Consider the following 13,861-nt stretch of genomic DNA (forward strand, 5'->3'; position numbering starts at 1 on the left):
GTAACCATTAAAATTATCTGAATGTGGAATTGTTTTTGCTGTGAAGCCATGAATTTTCTGTTAAGGGAACTACTCAAGCCATGATTGTTTTGCCACTTGTTAGAGATGGTTTAGAGTAGATTCCCACATCAGGCTTAGGGTTGATATAGATTACCCTTAAAATGCTTCTTCAAATCTGAGATTGTATGATTAGACCACATCTAGTAATAACATTAACCAGAATTTGGATTAAGACATGTTAAACAGATATTGAAAAATAAATCAGTAGCCAAAGATAGTGTTAAACACTAGATTAGAAGGCAGGAAATTTTAACTCAAAATAGTAATTTGGCAAATCACTTAATTTCTCTGAATTTGGTTTTTTTCCAATTGTAAAATGGGAATAATAATGGTATATTTCTTACAGGACCTTAATGAAAATTAAATAAGATAGCATACATAGAAAATTTAGTAATCTTTAAAGCACTATATAAAATTAAACTTCGTTATTGTTGGAATTGGGCAAATAGATGAAGCAGTGTGGATAGTGTACTGGGCTTGGAATCAGGAAGATTCATCTTCATGAGTTCAAAACTAGTCTCAGTCACTAGCTGAGTGATGCTGGTCAATCACTTGACTATATTTACCTCAGTTTCCTCATCTGTAAAATGAACTAGAGAAGGAAATGGGAAACCACTCCAGTATCTTTGCCAAGAAAAACCCAAAATGGGGTCATAAAGAGTTGGACATGACTTAAATGACTCAACAACAAAACTGTTGGCATAATCTCCAGTAATTTTTTATTTTTAGTAGATTTCATTTTGGAGAAGTATCCAGAAATTAAAGAAATAAGTTGTGGGATACTGTAGCAAAGTTGAAGTTAATGATATAGAATTCTAAGGAACCCAAAATTGAATCTCAAAGGCAAATTTAGAGCACATGGATTTATAATGTGCCTCTGTCCTCAGAGGACCTTTAATTATAGGGTTAACTCCTTTTTTAAAAAAAAGGAAAAGCAAAAACAAAACCCTCAAAGTCTTTAGTGACCTCATGTCATTGGTAATGACTAAACCAACCTGCAACTGCCTTCTTGGAAAAAGTACTCATTATATAATTTCCATTGCTACACTTAAAAAATGAATATAGGAAGTGATTGCTAACTTATATTATATTTTAATGATTTTGAGAATTCCTCAACTCACATAAAAGAAATTAAATTTCACTGATTAAAACAAAATGAATGAGATTCTTTCCTCTACTCCCTGGGTGGAATATTTATTTAAGTTTTAAGCATATTTCTTAGTCTTAGGAGGAAGGAGATTTGCTTATTAAACAATTACATGTATTCTACCAAGGCTTATTCCTTTCCCCTTGTTCCTCCTCCCTCCCATGAACAAACAATTTTTTGATTTAGCATGCAACTGGTAATTAATGGATTTTGTTATATGATTCTTTCTCCCTAACTCCTATATCATTTTACCATGAGACAAATTATACTTTGCATCTCTCCCTTTATTCTTCCTTTGGTATGCCAGGAAGGTAGATAAGACTTCACCTTTAAAATACTTTTGGAGTCCAAGAAACACTCACAAGAGCTTGAGGCAAGATTAAGCAAAAATCCCTTATTCCAACCCCTTTATTTAACAGATTTGGAAATGGAAGCTCATAGAGTATAGGTGTCCTGCCCAAGATCATATAGCTAGTTACAACTGAAAAACAGCTATCACCCTCTTGTAGTTTAGGAAGTCATGAATTTCAGAAAGGGCCCAGGGAGACACAACTAATAAATAGAATATCTTTAAGGAATATTTGATATTCAAATGCCATTTGCTGGACATCTTTTAGCAATATAAAGAGTTACAAAAATATGTGGCACCCTTCTGACTACATTTATTTAAGGATTTTATTTCCTCTTCTGTTAATCTGGGGAGTTTACATTTGAGTAAATATTCATCCATTTCATTTAGATTATCAAATTTATTGGCATACAGTTGGGCAATATAGGTCCTAATTATTGCTTTAATTTCCTCTGTTTTGGTGGTGACTTCACCCATTTCATTTTTGATGCTGGTAATTTGGTTTTCTTTTTTTTTTTAATCAAATTAAACAAAGGTTTATCAGCTCTTAGTTTTATTTATTAATTTTATAGTTTTCTTACTTTCAATTTTATTAATCTCTCCTTTAATTTTCAGAATTTCTAATTGGTATTTAGTTGGGGATTTTTTTTTTTTTTGGTGAGCCAATTGGGGTTAAGTGACTTGCCTAGGGTCACACAGCTAGTAATTGTTAAGTGTCTGAGGCCGGATTTGAACTCAGGTCCTCCTGAATCCAGGGCCGATGCTCTATCCACTGTGTCACCTAGCTACCCCTAGTTGGGGATTTTTAATTGGTTCTTTTCCTAGCTTTTTTAGTTGCATGCCCAATTCATTGATCTCCTCTTTCTCTATTTTATTCATGAAGGCATTTAAAGATATAGAATTTCCCCTAATAACTGCTTTAGATGCATCCCATAAGTTTTGGTATGTTGTCTCATTATTGTCATTCCCTTGGATGAAGTTATTCATTGTTTCTATGATTTATTGTTTGACCCTATCATTCTTTAGGATGAGATTATTTAGTTTCCAACTCAGTTTTGGTCTATCTTTCCATGGCCCATTATTACAGCTAATTTTTATTGCATCATGATTTGAAAAGGATGCATTTGCTATTTCTGTCTTTCTCCATTTGACTGTGAGGTTTTTATGCTCTAATAAATGGTCAATTTTTGTGTATGTGCCATGTACTGCTGAGAAAAAGGTATATTCTTTTCTATCCCCATTCAGTTTTCTCCAGAGGTCTATAATATTTAATTTTTCTAAAAATTTATTCACCTCTTTAACTTCTTATTTATTTTGTAGCTAGATTTACCTAGTTCTGAGAGGGGCAGGTTGAGGGACCCCACTAATATAGTTTTGCTGTCTATTTCTTCCTGTAACTGACTTAATTTCTAAGAATTTGGATGCTGTACCACTTAGTTCATATATATTTAGGATTGATATAACTTAATTTTCTAGGGTACCTTTTAGCAAGATGTAGTTTCCTTCTTTATCTCTTTTAATTAGGTCTATTTTGGCTTTTGCTTTGTCTGAATAAGGATTGCTACCCCCCCTTTTTTTTTTTACTTCAGCTGAAGCATAATATATTCTTCTCTAGACTTTTACATTTACTCTTTGTGTATTGCTCTGTTTCAAATGTGCTTCTTGTAAACAACATATTGTAGGATTCTAGGTTTTAATCCACTTTGCTATCCACTTCCCTTCCCATTCATATTCACAGTTATGATTACTAACTGCATTTCCCTGAATCCTATTTCCCCCCTTGCTTATACTTTTCTCTTTCCTTTCCCTATACCTTCTCACCATTTTTTTTTGTTTCTGGCCACCACCTCCCTCAGGCAACCTTCTCCTCTATCAGCTCCACCTCCCTTTTGCCCCTTCCCTTTTCACACCCTAGTTTTACCCTCCCTTCTATCAGCACCCCACCTTTTCTTTCCCCTTTCCTCTTTTACTTCTCTCTAGGGTAAGATAAAATCCTATTCTCAACTGAGTGTGTATGTTATTCCCTCTTTGGGCCAAATCAGATGAGAGTGAGGTCTAAACAGTGCTCACCCCTCTCTTCTTTCCCTCTATTGTAATAGGTCTTTTGTGCCTCTTCAAGTGATGTGATTTACTCCATTCTGCTTTCCCTTTCCTCTTCTCCAAGTATAATTCTTTTTGTTACCCCTTAAAGTTTTTTTTAATATCATCATATCAGAATCAACGTATACCCACACCTTCTGTCTGTGTTTACTCCTCTTATCTGACTCAATAAAGATACAGTTCTTAGGAGTTACAAGTATCTTCTTCTCCTATAGGGATATAAATATTATAACCTTATTTAATAACATATTTCGTTTTTTCCCCACATTTTACCTTTTCATGCTTCTCTTGAATCTTATATTTGTAGATTGAATTTTCTGTTTAGTTCTGGTCTTTTCATTAGAAAAGTTTTCAAGTGCTCTATTTCACTGAATGCCCATCTTTTCCCCTGAAATAGTATACTAATTTTGCTGGCTTGTACATTCTTGGTTGTAATCCCAGTTCCTTTGCTTTCTGGAATATCATATTCCAGAGGCAACTAGGTAGTGCAGTGGATAAAGCACCAGTCCTGGATTCAGGAGGACCTGAGTTCAAATCCAGCCTCAGACACTTGACACTTACTAGCTGTGTGACCCTGGGCAAGTCATTTAACCCTCATTGCCCTGCAAAAACAAAAAAATAAAAAATATATCATATTCCAAGCCCTCCAGTCCTTTAATGTTGAAGGCGCCAGGTCCTGTGTAATCCTGATTGTTGTTCCTTGATATTTAAATTGCTTTTTTCTGGCTGCTTGCAGTATTTTCTTTTTTATTTGATAATTCTGGAATTTGGCTATGATGTTCCTTGGAGTTTTCCTTTTTGAGGTCTCTTTCAGGAGGTGATTGGTATATTCTTTCAGTGACTTTTTTCCTCTGGTTCTCAGACACTGGATCTAGTTTTCCTTGATAGTATCATAAATTATGCTCTCTAGGCTCTTTTTTGGATCATGGTTCTCAGGTAGTTCAATTATTCTTAAATTATTCTTCCTGGATCTATTTTCCAGGTCTGTTGTTTTTCTGAAGAGGTATTTTACATTTCCTTCTACTTTTATACTCTTTTGATTCTACTTTATTCTTCCTGTTGTTTCATTGAGTCATTAGGTTCCATCTTCCCAATTATGATTCCTTTTTTTTTTTTTGCAGGGCAATGAGGGTTAAGTGACTTGCCCAGGGTCACACAGTTAGTAAGTGCCAAGTGTCTGAGGCTGGATTTTTACTCAGGTCCTTCTGAATCTAGGGCCAGTGCTTTATCCTCTGTGCCACCTAGCTGTCCCCCACCCCCCATTCTGATTCTTAAGGAATTATTTTCCCCAGTCAGCTTTTGCACCTCCTTTTCCATTTGGCTGATTGCATTTTTTTTTGTGAGGCAATTGGGGTTAAGTGACTTGCCTAGGGTCACACAGCTAGTAAGTATCAAGGGTCTGAGGTCGGATTTGAACTCAGGTCCTCCTGACTCCAGGGCCGGTAGTCTATCCACTGCACCACCTAGCTGCCCCTCTGATTGTATTTTTTAATGAGTTGTTTTCCTCAGTCAATTTTTGTCCTTCTTTTTCAAAATTACTGACTCTCTCTTACATAAATTTCATTTCTTTTTCCAATTTTCCTTTTTCCTCTCTTATTTAGTTTATAATTTCCTTTTTGAGCTCTTCCAAGAGGGCTTTTTGGCCTCAAAACCAATTCTTTTTCTTCTTTAAGGCTTTACATGTAGGCATTTTGACATTGTTGTCCTCTGAATTTATGTTTTGATCCTCCCTGTTACCATAGTAATTTTCTGTGGTGAGGGTTCTTTTCTGTTTCTTATTCATATTTTAGCCTTTTTTGTGCCTTTAAAAGTTAAGTTCTGCTTCTGTATTTTCCCAAGATTCTTTTGCTTGGAGCCAGTCACTGGCTTTTGCTAGGAGTCTAGTCACTGGCTTTCTGATCTAAGGCCTCAGGTGGTTACAAGTTGCTCACTGCACTGGAGTGGTCCAGCCTATTGGGCCTGTTGGGTAGCAGATACTCCAGCTGGCAGATTGCCTTCTGCATTGGGGCTAGGGGCCTCACAATTGGCCTGCTGTGCCACTAGCTTCTGAGTTAGGACCGAGGGTCCTTAGCTGCTGATCTGTGCTGTGACTAAGAGCCTTTTGCTGGTTTGCCAAGATACCCTCTGCACTGAGCTGTGATCCCCTTTTACCCAGATAAGACATACCTTTACTGAAGATCTTCTAGGCTATCTTAAGTCAGAAGATTGTTCCATTTTGTCTTCTTGAATGTTTTGCAGCTCCAGAATCTGTCGAGAGGCTAAATTTAACATTGTTTCTGAAGGAAATTTTGGAGGGCTCAGGCAGATTCCTGGTTTTACTCCACCATCTTGGCTCTGCTTCCAGAACTCCCTCTGACTACATTTTAAAAATTATAGAGGGTCTTGGTACTATACTAAGAACTTATTTTGATACTTTGATGAGATCTATCATCTTGATTATGTGGGTCTTCCAGCTACAACCATGCAGATTGCAATTCATCCAAGCCCTTAATTCCTGTGTAGCTCTACTGAGGTCTACCCCATGTGGTTGAGGCCTTTCTCTAGTTCTCCTTATTGGGTGAATAAAAATGAAGGACACACTATCCACAAGTTATCTCTTTGTCTTACCACATGATGATTAGATGACATAGTTAATGCTGTTTCTCTTACAAAACTCGAGTGGTATTGTGTTATAATCCACTCATGCCCAGTATTTCCTTTGTCCTTTTGTGACCCCATATGGGATCATGTAACCAAATGTGGAGACTGTGAAAAATTTGGGAATAGTAAAAGGTTATCTATACCTATTTTATATACCTATATACTCGGGGTCACATAAAAATTTCTCAAGTGAAAAGGGGTCACAAGTGAAAAAAGTTTAAGAAGCTCTCTCTGCTTTAGATGACTCTAAACTGATTATTTGGAGTACACAGTATCATGACTTGCAGTCATAAATCAGCCCCATAAGAATATTTTGGTTAAAGAGATGGGTCTCTCTATCTGCGAGTCAGCTTATCTAACATCATATCATAGTTGGGGTAACAGAAATTCTTCACCTATCTACCTTTTTTCTTTGTAGAGACTTAGGATGAGTTCTTTTGCATGATTATGGATATCGTTTGGGACATTTTGCAACATTCCAGGGCTTGATGCAATCGATACAATGTCATCCACAAATAGAAGCATCTTAGGGAGTCCCTCTTACATTCAGACTGTGGACTGAACAGTCTCCACATTAGTGGCAAAAATCTTTGGCAAGCATAAAACTTCTTGTTCTATATTGTACTTGATATTAATAACCAAAGGAATTAAACAGTTATCTTTGTTGTTAAGTCTTCCAAGGAATCTTGTATTATGTCTGCATGTGTTTGTATATAGTTATATATATATATATATATATATATATATATATATATATATATATATATATATATATGCACAAATGTGTATATAGATGTATATGTGTAGATATGTAGATATGTGTATATATATGTATTGTGTGGATATGAAAAGCCTGTTGGAAGAGAGTCATTAAAGTGGCAATTTGCTCTATCAAAGAAAATGCTTTTTCAATAAGCAATAAGCCAGTCAGATATTGTGTTCTCTGTATATTTTTAGCTATTGTGTCATTGTAAAGAAGTCTGTAGAAAATCAGTTTTAAAAGCTTACATATTTTCTTATGTGTTTATCAAGGATGCATTTGTAACTTCTCATAAAATTTTTGGAGATCTAGGAAAGTAGGTAGATGGGTTAGGAATTATTAATCTTTTGAGTTATCTTTAATGTTAGTTATTATGGTTATGTGAAATCTTATTTTCCTGCCCCAAACCCTAGGAACTTCTCTTCTTTTAGATGCCTTTAGAATTGGTCCTTCAATGCCCTCAAAATGACGTTATCTCCAACACTGACCCACTCTGAATCTACTTAGTCTAGTCCAGCTATTCTCATTTTTGCTTTAGAAGCATTTCTACTTTTTTATATGCAGTGCATGAGGGACTGTGATGTTAGAATATAAATGTGGTGGTTCCCCTATGATTGGTGGCGAAAAGACTTGTTTTTAATTTTCATTGTCTCTTTTTGAGTTTCCTCCCCTTAGCTAGGTCTTTCACCAAGTTTTCTTTAAGTTTGTTTTATGATATAGTACTATTACACCATACTATTTTATGATGCTGTACTATTACGCTATCTTTTTCTGCAAGATATTACAAATGAGTTTAGAGTCTAAACTGGTATTGCCCTTTGTGACTCTCTCAGATTGATAAGAAAATCAAGTGTGTGCTGACTTAGGTAGTTTCTAGAATTTGGGGGCCTGCTGCATTTAGTTTTTACTCATTACATTTTTTAGGAAATGATTATTGATCAACCTAATTCAATTAAAAAATAATGTATTGGGGCAGCTAGGTGGCGAAGTGGATAGAGCACCAGCCCTAGAGTCAGGAGAACCTGAGTTCAAATCTGGCCTCAGACACTTAACACTTACCAGCTGTGTGACCCTAGGCAAGTCACTTAACCCCAATTGCCTCACCAAAAACAAAAAACAAAACAAAACAAAACCAAAAAATAATGTATTAAGTGCCTACTATGTGTTATAGGCTAGGAATCCAAAGACAAAAATGAAATAACCATTGCCTTTAAGGAACTAATATTATAAGGGAGGGAAAAAAAACATTTACCCAAATATATAAATACAAATTACATACAAGATAAATGAAATGTGATTATAGGGATGATATCTATGGCTTTGTGCATTTCCCATTTAGATGCAACTTCTTTTGGTCTTTTGGTTTCATGTATAGCAAGTATGTCAAAAATCAATCTGGTTCAGTTCCTATCATAGTGTGTTCACTTAATGGCCCCTGCACCTGGATCTCACATTTAGAGTAATAATCGCTAAGTTAATACTTGTAGATGGTTTTAAAATTGTATGATTTTTAGTATCTCCTACTCCCCTCTCTGCTATGCCACCCCCCCCATTGCTGCAGAAGTGGGGAGAGACTTACAAGAGAGAGGAAGATTGTTCTTGGCATCTGTGAGAAGGATAAACTAGGGAGGAGAGAAAATGGTGGTAGAGAAATCAATTATAATACTATTATAATTGCTCAGGTAGTAAAGTCTTAACATGGGGTGGTGGCTGAATTGGTACAGAGGATGGACTATGACAATAGAATCAAAAGGCATTGGCAATTGTATGGGGACAGGAATGAAGGAAGGGGAAAAGTTAAAAAATGATCTTGAGGTTTCAGGCCTTGGTTACTGGCAGGCTGTTGTTGTCCTTCAGGAAAATAGGAAAATATGGAAGAGGAAATTAGTTTAATGGACAAGATCATTAGTTTGGTTTGGGATGTGTTAAGTTTGAATTGCTTGCATAATATTTATATTTAGAAGTCAGAAGAGAGATTGGAGCTTCATATACAGATTTGAAAGTCTTCTGTGTAGAGATGATAATTGAAGTTAAAGGAGAGACTATAGAGGGAAAAGAGAGGAAGGTCAAGGATAGAGCTGCTGAATGAAGTACAATCATTACTCTTAAAATAAAAAAAAATAGAGGTAATAAACTAGCTTAATTTTCTGTCCTTCCTTTGCTAGAAAGTAGAAAATCACTGAGGCCACAGGAATATGCTTTATGAATGTTCTATAAAGTAGGTAGGATAGTGTGATGCAATTTTGAAAAGAGAATGACCTTAAATGTAACATACCATTTTACAGATATGGAACTGTGGCCAGGAAGAATTAAGTGACTCTTAAAACTCTTGCAACTGGCTTGTGATATAGAGAAGGTCAGATATTTAAGAATCCTATATACCTACTATGTGCTTAAATCCTTAGCTATCTTTCAACTGGAATTTTTTCAAATAGGACAGTACATTGTCCTTAACTGTTAAACATTGTAGAATTTTATGATACAAGAATATTCTTGTTATTTAAAAAAATTCACTCTAAAGGACAAAGCCTTTAATCTCTTTTATTATCCCTTTCTGCCTTTATGCTAGACTTTAGGTGTGCTATGAAATAAAAAAATATAAATCCAAGAACTTAAAGCTGTATTTGTGTTGTTTTTCTTAATGAAGGGGAGACTCAGCAAACCTAAAATGTATGACAGTTGGCCTGCGTTTTTGAGAAGATAAGTATACTGCCAATATGTACTGACTGCATATGGCTTCCAGGATTATATTTTTCTGGCACAGACAATACATATTTTAGAGTTATTCTGTAGCACATCTGAAAAGAACCTGGTTTGGCAGCTAGGGATTTCAATTTTGCTGGGTAACCAGAAAAAGGTAAGCTGGTCATTATCACTTTCTGCTTCCTGGCCCAGGTAATTTTCTTCTATATAATTATATGCTGTGCTACTCAGCCAATCTAATAATTATATTTATGGAAGCTTTTTTTCCCCCTTTCCCTTTCTCCCTTTCAGTGGGCAACCACTAAGCATTTAACAGTAGTTTAAGGATGAAATTGCCAATTTAACTTTATGCACAGTGTGTCCTCAGGGACTGTTAAAGCCTATAGTTACCATTATTTGGTTATACTTCATTTTTCTATACATTGCATATACCCTATACTATTTAACTATGGATTTCATAGGTGCCATGATTTTTGAGTTAGAAGGGACATTTGAGTGACCCTAATTAAAGGTCACAAGAGATCAAAGATTTACTCAAGTGCAATAAACTTATCAGAGAGCTAAGAAGTATCCAGAAGGCACCCTGGAGGTCTACTGGATGCACTTTTAGCAGAAGGGAGCCTACTTCCTGGCATTCTGCCTGGAGATAGGCCTCAGAGGGGAAGAGGGAATGAGGGGTGATAGGCAGGGAGGGGAACCTCATGGGGACTTCCTTTTCTTTCCCTGTGGCCAATTTCCCTTTGGTCACACTTTATCTAATAAATATATCCATCACACACACACACACACACACACACACACACACACACACACACACAAGCTAGTACTAATACTATCAATATACTTTTACAGTTATTCCTTCCACACTGTGAAAGTTAGGGACATGGTGTTCCCATGCATAAAATTTTTTGGTCCTCCATACCAGAGAAGAAGTCTGAATTTTTTTTTTCTTTTTCTTTTATAGAGTGTTTACAGTATCTTATTTTAAAATTTGGGTTGATATTCATCAATACTAAAATATATGTTTTATGCATTTCTAAATTTCTAAACTTTCTCTTTGTTTTTTGCTAGCCTTCATGTGTTGTCTGTGGCTTCCACAAAACTCCCCCCAATTTTTTTTTTTTTTGCGGGGAAGTGAGGGTTGAGTGACTTGCCCAGGGTCACACAGCTAGTAAGTGTCAAGTGTCTGAGGCTGGATTTGAACTCAGGTCCTCCTGAATCCAGGGCTGGTGCTTTATGCACTGTGCCAACTAGCTGCCACCCCAAAATGATTTCTTATGCTGAGCCATGATATAATCAAAACTACAATGGGGGAAGTTGCAATGGGGAAAGGATAACTGTATTAAGAATTATCAATGAAAATTATCTATTTTAATAATGTTTGATAAACTACATATAGCCCAAGCCTCTCATTTTACACATGACTGTAGCACAGAGAGGTAAAGCATGTTGGCCAAAGTGACACAGGTGAGTGGCCAAGTCACAATTTGAACCCAAGTCCTCTGACTACAAATCCAGTCTTTTTTTTTCCAGCTTGACCATGCAACCATAAAGTAGTAGTGTCTAATGTAGAGTATGAATTTGAGTTGGTAGAAAGGCTCTCCTTACCTGGGAGTTCCCTATACTAATGAGATCATGGGTCCAGTCCCTGTTAAATTGAGTATGGGATGCTAACCTAATAGTCTAAAAGTGCAAACATCCCTAAAAAGGAGTGATTGACCTTTTTCCTGAAAGCAGTGGCAGAGAAAGCTGTTAATACCTACACCAGGTCTTTGTGACTTATGTCCCTAATTTTATAGATCTTAGCACTATCATGTAGAACAGCCAGCACAGGTTCCATATGAGCAAAAGGATTCCCAATTGATTATGAGGTTCCCCAAATGCTTCCATTTGCGGCTAACATTGTGTTGATGATATCAAGCCCAGGCAACTGAAGAGTCTCTTAAAGGAGGCTCCACATCTCCCAAACATCCACATCAGCTAAAAAGAATTTGGTCTTACAACATAAGCAAGAAAAACAAGTGAAATGACTTTTTTGCTTGACTATCATATTCATTCAAATGGGCAACTCATTCAATTGGGCCATTGGTACATATATATATATATATATATATATATATATATATATATATATATATATATATATATATATATATATATATATATATATATATATATATATATCTTAGACAGCCACTTAAGATGGACAATACACTGGATCCAGGATTAAAAAGGAGCTAGATTACATCTGGGAAAAAAAGCTTCCTTGATGTTGCCAGGCTGCTCTGACATAAACCCTGGTCTTTTTAACACCAATATTCTTCCAGTGGCTGTGGATCTTGACCACAATCTTTGAAGAAGTGGAATTGTAGATGATGCAAAGTCCAAAGGAAATGTAAGTTGTGGTCTTGCCTATTTGAAAAGGTAAACACAAGATGAAAAAGCTAATGGAAATATTTGGCTGGCTGAAAATGAGTATGATATCTTAAACTGTGTGAATTCCTTAAGCTCTCCTCAAATATATCTCTTGGCCTGTTTGAAAAATGGGCAGCTAGGTGGTACAGTGGATAGAATGTCGGGCCTGGAGTCAGGAAGACATGAATTTAAATCCAGTCTCAGATACTTATTAGCTGTGTGACTTAACCCTATTTGTTCTGTCTCCTTATGAGTCAAAGAAGGAAATGGGAAACCACTCCAGTATCTTTGCCAAGAAAACCTCAAATGGGGTCTTGAAGAGTCAGATATGACTGACCATCCTATTTGAAAAATATGCAGGGGGTTTTGCTGATGGTCATTTCCTACCTCCACTGCCCACTTTCCCTCCCCAACTGTCATCCTGTTGCCCTGCCCCAGGCTTCTAGTATAATAGGGAGCTTTCGGGGCAGAGTTATTGTGTTATTTGTTTTACATGTTAGCTGCTTCAGGGACAACAATAAATGAATTGAAATTTGGATGGGGCAATCTGTCATATACAAGTGCTTCTCTTAAGGACTTAGTAGCTAGTGTTCCTCTTTGTATTTGTATTTAACATTCAGCAGTTTCCTTGATAAGCCTTAATGTAATCCCTCTCTCTTGGCTCATTGTATATGAGATCTTAAATCAGCAAAGGGTGAATCAGTCCCCAGAGATGCATAAGTAGCTTCCATTGATTGGAATGGAGTTTTTAGGCCTTTCTCAAAGTGCAGGTTGTTGGCTTAGTGTCTTTGTTTCAAATCAAAAATCAAGTCCTGGCTTAGAGCCTCCATGTTTGAACAAGACAGTTTGCATTAGGGAAATCAGTCAGTGGGTTTGAGGTCAAAGAGTTTTCAAGATTTTGAAGGGTAGCACAGCTGAGTGACCAAGTGATGAAATGTACTAGAAAATTTGGCTTTGGTTCCTGTTTTGAATAATGTTTCCCAAGGTTCTTTATGTGAAATAGGGTAAATAACCTATATGTCCCAACTCTGATCAGGAATTTTTATAGAAAAGAAGGTAAAGTAATTCCTTCTATTTACTGCTTGGAAACATCATGATGAGTGGGAAACGTTTTTTGGATTACCTTGGAATTTGTGATGTGAATACATAAAACACGTTGATACAAATATGATACCTGGGTGAACTTCCTAACCAAAGGTATGCTGATAAATGTTTAACAAGGTCTTCAAGATGATATACAAGATATGGATGGGTGCTGCATATCTTACAGATGCCCCATTATTCCAAAATCTCCTCCCTATTGTTGCATTTCCCTCCTTGTTCTTTGTAATGCCCTTCCCTCCCTTTTGTCTTGTAAAAATAGGTGGCAGTGGATAGAGCACTGGCCCTGGATTCAGGAGTACCTGAGTTCAAATCTGTCCTCAGACACTAAAACACTTACTAGCTGTGTGACCCTGGGCAAGTCACTTAACCCTGATTGCCTCACACACAAAAAAAGAGAAATGGAGTTATGGACCTCCTTTAAAAAAAAATACAAAAGACCAATCTTCTCTTACTCCAGGGGGCAGTCACCAAGGTGATCTGTTCCCTGGCCATATATTCTTCTCCTAATAAATCTCAATTTTACAAGACTTGTGATGAGCCTCCAATTCTTTGGGTGAGCTAGCCCCCTGATCCAGGTTACAAG

This window comes from Dromiciops gliroides, chromosome 1 (assembly GCF_019393635.1).
Source record: "Dromiciops gliroides isolate mDroGli1 chromosome 1, mDroGli1.pri, whole genome shotgun sequence".
Lineage (NCBI taxonomy): Eukaryota > Metazoa > Chordata > Mammalia > Microbiotheria > Microbiotheriidae > Dromiciops > Dromiciops gliroides.